Here is a 9,879-nt window from a genome sequence, read left to right as displayed (position 1 = left end):
TCCTGTAAGGAACACGCACACACCTACGACAGCATTCCAGCCGTGCAAGCTGTCCCACCACGTAACCGTGGTAGGAACGAAATCGCACTCCTGAAGTTGCGAATTGAGCGGTGGGAAGATGGAGGGAAGGAAAAGCACGTGCTCCCACCTTGCCCTTCTAAAGAGGTCGCATAGGAGGTCGCATAGGAGCCCGGCGGCGGCAGCGCGCTGATTCCAAAGAAACGGAAGCGGCCGAGCGGTGGCCCTGCGCGAGCCCCACAAAAACGCGTCTTACCTAGTGACTCCCAAACCGCTCACCGCTTCCACCCTCTCGCCGGTTCGGGATGACTCCGCTGCAGCCTTCGGTATGTCTGCAAGAGGCGAAATATTGTTTAAGCAGCCCTTCGCGCTGCTGCTTCTTCCCAGCAGCACGGCGGCCGGAGGAATACCCTCGCTCCTACCCGTGAGATCGGGAGCGACCGAAGCTCCCGCTGAGAAGACCCGGAGAAACCGAGAGAGCGCTGGGACTCGGGGAACCGAGAGGCAGCCTCCTCCGAAAGCGCGACGGCGCTGGGCGGCGATGTCATCCGGCTCCGAGAAGCCGAAGGAGCCCGGCGGGAGCCCCGCGCCGGTCCCCGAACGGAGCGCGGCGGGAGCCCGGCGGCCTCCTGCCGCGGAGGGCGGCTCCCAGCAGCTCCCGAGCGGCGGCCGGCTCCGCGGTCTCGGCGAAGATCAGCCGAAACCGGTGAGAACGGCTCACTGGTTTCGGTGAATCTTCGCCGGGAGACATCTCGCCGCAACCTGAAACGATACAACGCAGCGGAAAACTCAGAAAGCCGAGGTCTCGTTCGAAAAGCAGCCCCGGCGGTGCGAGGACGGGACGGAGGAGCAGAGCTCACGCGAACTCACGGGGACAACGAACACCGGCAGCTCCCTCGTGACTCCCGACCGCCTCCGGCGGAGCTTAAGAGGCTTTGGGGCGGACCCGCCCCGCGCTGCGGACGAGCCGCAGCTGTGCCCGCGGTGCCGCGGCAGCTGGGAGTCGTTGCCTCGTTAGCGCCGGCTGCGCTCGTTAGGGCCGGCGGGGGACTCTGACAGCTAGACGCGTGGGCTCTGGATCTGAATTAGGGACTTCAACCGCACCTTCGATTACAGTTTGTTACGCGCTTCCCCTCACCTCGTGGCGAGATTCGCTAACGAGTCAAATAACTGCGCCTAATTCCAACGGATCGCCTCGCGTCTCACGCGACGCCCTGCCCAAGAACGTCCCCGGCCTTAACGGTTTCCAGAGGCCCCTGCTGCGTGCTGTCTCCGCAGCTAAGTTGCTAAACTTCAAGTTTAGCATTTGTTAGTTTAGCAACTAACAAGTTGCTAAAATTCAAGGACAGCTGGGCATTCCACCTTTGGAAGCCACGCTTTTCTCTGCCGGCAGCGGGAAAAATGGCATTCAGTGACGCTTCCTTTCAGCGTGAACAGAAACGGTTGTGGAAACAAACCCAATAAAATATTCAGCAATAAAATGGTAAAGTCTCTAGATAACGCATTCGTTCGGCTCTAGCGGCAAAGAATTTCTAGTGTGAAATTCTTTGGAGGTGAAGCGCGAACTGTTATTTTGGCTGTGGTGCTTTCCTGGGGAAACGCTGCCGTGAGAACTCCGTATTTCACAATGAAAGCAGTTCATTTTTTAGCTTGAATTGTGCATGCTCTTTAGTAAGGAGCCTTCTTCCTTCTTAGGTGGCACTGAATCAGCAGCCTGGCGTAGTACTTTGCTGCTTGAGGTGCCATCTTTCAGAAGACAGACTGAAAGCGAGGCCTCTTTTCTTCCTGATTTTGATGGCTCTCACAGCGATTTTCCCCCTAAATTTTGCTTGGTGCAGTCTTAATTGAATACGGTGTTCTTCTTCTCTTCCTTCCTGCCCTAATTTGTTTTCTGACATATCTGAGAGCTGTTAAATGACCACCGTGTTTCCTCCCAGACAGCTGCATTTAAGAGGTGAGTCAGATGAAGCCTGCGAATACGGTTTGTGAACCATTCCCAGAGATAGAAACACAAGATAGCTTGTGCCGATATTCACCAGGACAAACTCCAGCTTTTCTGCTCCCCTCCGGTAGCTTGTTTCATTTCTAGTTTCATCACCCAGGTGAAAACGGGGTTTTCCCTCCTCGAGAACGTGAGTCTCGTGCTTGCGAGACCTTTCTGGGTAGGCTGGTGGCTTTTATCCCTTGTCTGAAAACCTGAGTCGCCACGAGCATTCTTCCTCCCTAACAACATGAGTTAATTAGCTGCAGCGCGGGCTGGTTTGCCAGTCAGTCAGTCTGTCCTACCAGGGGAACTGCACGAGCCTCAGCCAAGTTTGCCTTGTTACACCCGGGGCTACCCTGTCGCCTGACACGTTCCGATGAGCTCTGCAGGAGTCCAAAATGTCAGAGAGTTTCTGGCTTCGGCTTCCAAAGCGGCTTTCCTGAGGAACTTCCTCGTACCTAAACTTGACACCTTGAAGTTCAGTGTTCTGACTGAGAGGAGACAGAAGCAGCGCTAAGAGAAATAACTGCTCGTAGGGTCCAGCGTGTGGACGGGGCTGGTGTGGCGGGAGTCGGGAGAGGAAGGAGCCGAGGGATCTCCTCATAATGAGAAGCGCAGCACAGCCTCTGCCGTGAAGGTCAGAGCTGCAGCTTCCCAGTCATTAACGGGGAGACCTTCCCCATGGCCCGGGAGCTGCGGCCCGCTGCCACTGCGACCCTGGAGCAGCGGAGTGTAGACAGCGCTGCGGGCTGACGACCATCAGTGCCTCTCAAAAAGCTTCAGGACTTTCTCCTCTCCAAAGGACGCCCGAAGCAAACGAGTCCTCGTCATTCCAGGGGGCTTTGAGCTAGAGCCTTTCCTGAGCGACTACCAGACTTGTGCAGACTCTTCAGCCACCAGTTCGCTAGTACTTTTCTTGTTGCAGAGGCTTTTTGTTAGGAAGGGAAGTATTGAAGGAAATTCTAGCACGCTTCAGACTCTTAGCTGCTTGTCTGTTACTCTGGATAGAGAATGAAAACCTTAATCCAAGTGTTCGAGGCCTTCAAAGGATCAGTGCCCAGCCGTGCCGACGAACGGGTTATTCCTGTGCCACCTCTATTGTGGTTTGTGTAAGTGATGCGGCAGAGCTACTTTTTGAATCTTGGACTGATTTTGTGGAGAAGAGAGAGCTATTTCTGAGCCGCAGTGCTTGCAAGGCATTTTGCCAGATGAGATGTTTTACTTGCGATAGAGAAGCTATCGTGCTTTTGACAAAAAATACCAGCCGATTGGTTTCTGATGCTCCGCGTCCACGTTTGGTGATCTCCCATCATAGCGGAAAAGAACTCTACTGCTATGCCAATCTCGCTTCTCTAGGCGGGGCTTGGATATAATCACGGGAACTTCAGAGTATTGTGTGCAAAGTGAAATAAGCATTCTGAATTGCATCATAATGACGTTTGAAATTTTCACAAAGATCTTCATTTTTTCCTTAAAAGGCAACACCTCATCGAATTCCAACCAAAACTCCAGAATGTGCGTAAAATCACACGTATGTTTTGAAGGCATAATTGCTGGGTGTTCACAGCGGGCGTCTGGCTAGTAAAAACTGCTAGAAGCAGAGAGAAAAGCTGTTGAAGGTGATGAAGCCTGTCAACCGAGCTATATTTTTGCTACTTTTGATCAGTTGATTGAGCCTTGATTTTATTTGGGGCAGAAAAAATAAATAGCTGCTTGTATAATAAATTCTATAGAAAGCACAGTTTTGGCTCTTTGGGTCAGCGCTAGGGATCTGTGTTATCTGAGATGGATAAGCCACTGTAATCCTTGGAAGACTGCAAATTAACCATGCGCTTAATTATTTCACTGGTGGTGCGGGAGTATATTTCTTTTGTTAGCCTGATGCTAGCAAATACTATGAAGGAAAACTCAATGCAATGTAAAGGAGTTTTGAGTTAGCTCTACATTACGCAGTACAAAAGGGAACATAGGCAGTACAATAACATGCTTGTGTCACCTGAACAACTTTTGCATTTATCTTTTGCTTTTAAATGATTAAATAAAACAAGTTCAGAGCGACTGGCGCAACAGAGAAGTAATCAGGGAATTATTCATTTATTTATTTATTTATTTATTTTTGTGGGCTTCTTATATAATGTGGATAGGAGTTCAGAAGCGTGACCGCAGCCTCAGCTGAGCTTTTAAATAGCAGCTCTTAAGTGCCGGGGAAAACACTGGATAAAGTTTCTTCAGTATTGCCTTTCTCACCGATGACAGAGCATTTAAAAATAAATAAATAAATGTCAATGATGTTGACAAAAATTCTTCTTTATTTTACATTTCTGGAGACTCAAAACTTGATCTGAAGCGTAATCCAGAAAAATGTGCTGAGATAATTTGTTCCTAAGCGTACAGTGTGTCGGCATTAAAGTTTGGTGCTTTCCATTTTGACTGAATTTGTTGGAGAAATTCTGATGACTCTCCCGACTGTGAAATTGTTAGAATTTTACTAACAGAATATTTGTAAAAATTATTTTTACTCTGATTAATAACAAGTTGAACATCAGACTGTATTTCTGTATTGTTTAGATGGAGAATACGTTGCCCTTTGGAAGCAAAGGAAATGGTAAATGAAAACTATTTTTATGTACTTATCGTGCCTTAAAGATTCACTAGTGACTAGTCTGGAGCCTTTCGGGTTGCTAAAGAAACTGCCGCAGCCTCCAACTGCATTTCTGCCAAGACCAAATTTGCATTCGGAGTGTCATAGACTCTCTATTAACTGCAGCGCTGACAGACGAAAGCACGTTACAGGAGGAGCCGAATTAATGGTTCAATCTGATGCGTGCATCTTTCTCATAAGAAGGCTGATCCAAAAGTAACACCTCCTATTTTAGGATGTTGGCCAGCGACGTCAGAGGCGGATGTTGATGGTACGGCGATAGAGGCTGAACCCTCCCACCAATATTCTACTACGTTTTGTTGCCGTGCAATAGATAGCAGCAGAGGGGCAGTTTGACAAAACGGCATCCAACACGGGAGTGAGGATGAGACAGGGAGGTAGAGTTACATTCCTCGCTGCAGAAAAAATAGCGCCCGTGGACATTGATTGACACTTGCTGAAAGTTTCTGGAGACCAGCCAGCCCACGTGAGTACAGTGAGGTGGCGGGTGCTGCGTTTCAGCACGTGGCAACCCTGACAGTGGATCACCTCCACCGGTGCAGATTTTTGTGAGCGTGGCACGCAGGCTCTCGTTCATAGGTGGCAAAAACCAATAGCCGCTGGCGGTGACTAAGTTGAAAAAGAGTTCTTTGTAGCTGAGAATTCGCTATCTCAACTAGTGTTACTGTACTCTATTGAAATTTTCATGGAAATAAATAAGAGGCATTACTTATGGAGCTACCGCGTTTCCATATTCTTTTTCAGGTTTTCCCTTACGAGCTAGTAAAAGTCTAACATGCATTGATACCAGAGAGATGGATTTTCTTTGCTGCGGCTGCATTTGATTTTTCTAGCCTTCAGTGCCGCCGTTGGAGTAGTTGCAAGAGTCTCTTGCGCCTCTGCTTTTGTGAAAGGGACATGGAAGTGCACAGCTACCGTTTCAATAGACCTTGTAAGCTTGTGATCTCTCAGTGCCCTTCATGGTTTTTACTCGGTTGGTGTTGCTGGAAATATCCAAATAATTTTCTAAGACGGTTTCTCTGATAAAGCAGATTTTATTCGCGATTGCAATGGCGGGCCTCCTGCAAGCAGGAGCGCTTGAGAAAACGGCGCTACATCTTTTATCCCCTATTGCCCGACGCTTAGCTCTTTCTGCCCTGATTCCTCATTGGCTGAGTACTGCAGGTTCACACTCTTTCGGGACACTTCACTAATCATATCAATACCCAGTAAATGCAAATCTTTGCTCCCAGACACAAATATCTTAATTGATTATTTGCCTTCTAACAATTGCTTTCTTAACAAACATTCGGTCGTAACTTTTGGATGTCTGTTTTACAACACAAACATAGCCTCTTAATTGTTTAATTACCTACCCTAACACTTGTGCCTCTTTTACACTGGGTCATTGTTCTGGTCATCCATCTGTCCTTGCACAGAGATAAGCTCGGAAGGAGGATGGAGGGGAATATCTTGGAGCCTGTCTGTGGCATCCTAACATTCCCACAAAGTGGGATAGTTTTGCTTTGCGTAAAGGCCCTGACTCCTTTAGAAATTGTTAAATGTATTTCGCTTCTGCGGGTCTAATGAACAACCTTACAATATGTTTCCTAGTTCAGAATACTATACCCACATTGTTTAGAACATTTAAAACCTATTGCAGCTTAGCGAGAAAGAATCTGTTTGGTAAATTAGGAACTATGTTTCTAAAATATGTTACTAATACGTATATGGTATTCTTACCTTCAACATCAGCAATTTCTAAAGATATGTTACAGCTTAATTCTTTAGATCAACTGCCCTTTTCAATGTTCAGTGCAAAAAAAAAAAAAAAAACACTTTCGCTTTCCACAGTGTGAATCAAAGATAGGCACTTTTTTGATCAGGCCTGGTTTTAGGTCACAAATGTCCATTTATGGAAGTTGAAACCGAATATAGCTGCATGCAAAGTTCAGTAAGATTTTTCTCTGATTTTATTTTTTGTTTTTTTTTATTATTTTTTTAGGTCTTTGATGGAATTTCTCCTTAAAACTAGACAGAGGACATCTCTCATTCAGCTAGCACAACCACATCTCGGACCTGTTTCCCCACTCAGCTCTCAGCATAATGCTGCTGCCAGTGAAAATACATCGTTCTCCTGATCCTGTTCTACATTTAGTGTTGGTGGACTAGATCATAGCTAGTTAACATCGTGCTCAATGGATAAAAGTTCTGAACTTAGTAAAAAGCAATTCCCCACTGTTCTCTCGCACAAAAAGAGGAAAGAAAAATATCACAAGGGAGGAAGAGTGGAAGTATTGCGTGTCTTTCCATCTCTAATGTTAAGCTCTTTTTAAGCTCTGCTTTGCTTGTATGTAGTAGATAAGATATGGCAAACAGTACAACACCTTCTGTGCAGTATTTCTTTCATGGGATGTTTCCGTGTTAGTAGTAATACTGGCTCAAAGATTGATTTATACTCTCTTATTCTCATTAGAAACATTAGGGTCAGCCCACAAACCGGTGAATGGACAGGATCAGACTGATGTTGGGAATTGGGCAAAACGAAATTTTAACAACCTCCCGCTTTAAACTTACATATCGAATACTGCTTTTAGATACTGAGCATCTGAAGACAGCTTAAATATACCTGGTTCAGCTTCTAAGCTTTTTGGATATCGGTTGGATTTTGGTATAAAATGACTATTATTTGTTGGCTCCTGACAGACTTGAGAAGCCACATAGTTGTCGTGTCTCCAAGTCGCCCGCATGAGCTGTTTTCCAGGCAGCAGCCACGCTTTGTTTACAGAAGGCAGTGCTTGCATAGGCTTCGTAGGTGCTCAAAATTAAGACCCTGTCTCTCAGCTGAACAGACGAGTGTGTGTGTGTGTGTGTGTGTGTGTGTGTGGAGAGCCTGACACAGTCACATACAGTTGTGAGCAGTGTTATTAAGAAGAAAAGCCTGGCAAGGAGACTGGGGCGTGCCAATAACAAGTTGGTTTTTACTGTTCTGTAGAATATATTTCAAAAGCTTTTTTTCACAAGCTGTCGTTTCTTATGATTGTTGAGGCTGTAGCCTGTTAAGCTGCTCCTATAACTGATGGTATACGCAGCTGCATGTTTAAGATGTCTTCGGGCCACACTAACTCATGCAGCTCTGGTTAAGGAATGCAGCACTCTGTTACACAGAAGTGCTTACGTTGTACCTCTGCCTTCCCTTCACGTTCTGCTCTTCCCATGACCCGGAGAAGAAGTAGGGACGCTTCTCTTTTACGGCCTTTGTGCTGTCCCTCTTGTTTGTCACACGAGCTCTAGTGCAGCTCCAGGGAGATTTCTGTTGGAAGTCTTGTGTTTCTGGGCACGAGGAAGATTAACGGCACGAGCTGCGTTTGCACCGGGCTGCTTAGCAGACAATGGAAAGAGAAAGCGTTGTAATTTACTTCAAGCTTTGATTCCTCTTTCTTCCCCTTTTCTTAGCATAACAAAGAGTGGCCTTAAAAAGGCTTTTAGATAAGTAAAAGAACCGGTCAAATGGTTCATACCTACCTCAGGCCGAAATCCTCACTGAAATAAGGAGATGGGGAGAACCAGATAGGACAAGCCATCCAGCAGGTCTCCTCTCGAGTTCTGTACCACTTTCTTGTTTGGTAACCTAACTACAGCTGCCATCTAGCAACTCCGAGCGAGACGGAAGGTAACACTGCTAAAATGCTCAAACATATAAACCTGCGTAAGCCTAAAATTTCAACATTCTTGAAATAGAGATGCAGTGATTACTTTTAATGGGCTTTCCATCTCATTACCCCCTCTTGTGACCACGAAATTAAACACCAGTAAAATCTCTATTTTCTATCTTATCCCTGCTTACCTCAGTGACCACTTAAGACAATGCAATGTGCCAGCTATGTTGGTCAGTTTGCATGTCCTTGTATGGCATACAGCGGAAGTGACCGTGGACTCTACTAATAGCTGTTCTGATGTAAACAGAATCCATTTTCCCCAGTTCTGTAGTTAACGAAGCACTGTGGGAACAAACCCATCAGAAGGTTGGGAATTTTCTTCAATCCTTTGCCAATTCCCTTAGAAGAAAGACACAAAACTAGAAGGTATAAGGTAACTTACACAACAATAATTGGATTTCTAGCATCTGTTGATATTAAATTTACTTTAAATTTGCCATCGGAGCATCTGAATTGTCATAAGTGGTCATCCACTGACTAAGTGGTTTGGAACTTGTTGGAGAAGGCTGTAGTGGAGGCACTCAGTGACATTAGATTTACTCTGTCATAATTTCCACAATATCCTTCGCAACAGTTCTTGTACACTTAAACTGAACGAGTATTAAATGAGAACTTGTGTCCAGAAGGTCTGTATCTGGGGTCTTCCGGCATGCGCAGGTGAACCCACTCCCCATTTGCACCTGGTTTTGAGTAGATGTCATTAGCAGAATAGCTGGCATTAACAGCAAAGTAAGTAGCCTTTTCATACTGTGCAGCTGTAGACCAAAATAAATAGATAGATAGATAGATAGATAGATAGATAGATAGATAGATAGATAGATAGATAGATAATAGCAACCGCTCTCAAGATATCCACAAGCTCTGGAGGTGGCAATTTTGTTTTTTGTTTGCAACATAGAGTTCTAACCAAATTAAAAAGTTTTGCAGGTCTACATGGATTGCATGGCAAATTATTCCTATCCCCATCCAGGGAAACGAGTAGTTCTGAAATTGACATTACTGTGCATTCCAGCATAGCTGCGGTTAAATCCATGGTTGTTAATGAAGGTTAATGACTCCACATGTCCCATGGAACAGAAACTTCTCATTATTGTTGTTGCTCTTTTTGTCATCCATCTGACACTTTTTTATTTGGTAGACTTGCCACAAAGATGGGTTCTGCACCCTTTCGATCTGCAAAGTTTGAAAAGACGACATTCATTTTTTCTTGTTATGAAAAACATCTGTATATCAACCATTCAGTGTTCCAAGATTCTCCTCCCAACTACAACATGTGGATACTAGATTATAAAATACGTTGGGCATTCGGCTCCAGATTTCAGCACGGCAAACAGAAGAATCCAACTCAGAATGCAACAGAAACAATCCATAGGAAACTATATGAGAGAGTCTTGCTATACGAGATAGGCTTCTGGGTCATACACAAATCATCCACCTGCTGAGCACACATGGCTTAAGGGAGAAAATGTTCTGCTCTACTGAAGAGGAGAGCATGCTCACCAGGTGCTTTAGAAGAC

General features: G+C 45.7%; 1 protein-coding gene across 6 annotated transcripts in view; it reads right to left on the bottom strand.

Moving 5' to 3' along the window:
- Positions 1-5,678: 5,678 nt before the first annotated feature.
- The window catches only part of LOC100550692 (sodium channel and clathrin linker 1), a 46,947-nt gene continuing 42,746 nt past the window's right edge, over positions 5,679-9,879 (bottom strand). For 2 of the 6 annotated variants that reach the window (XM_085222223.1, XM_085222232.1), the window contains exon 25: positions 5,679-9,535. The gene's annotated coding sequence lies outside the window, so the exon portion shown is untranslated. The remainder of the gene's footprint in view (positions 9,536-9,879) is intronic. The other 4 variants (XM_085222226.1, XM_085222225.1, XM_085222227.1 and 1 more) reach the window with 4 other exon arrangements.

Source organism: Meleagris gallopavo, chromosome 4, assembly GCF_905368555.1.
Source record: "Meleagris gallopavo chromosome 4, MGAL_WU_HG_1.1, whole genome shotgun sequence".
Lineage (NCBI taxonomy): Eukaryota > Metazoa > Chordata > Aves > Galliformes > Phasianidae > Meleagris > Meleagris gallopavo.
This window is presented reverse-complemented; position numbering and strand designations above follow the sequence as displayed.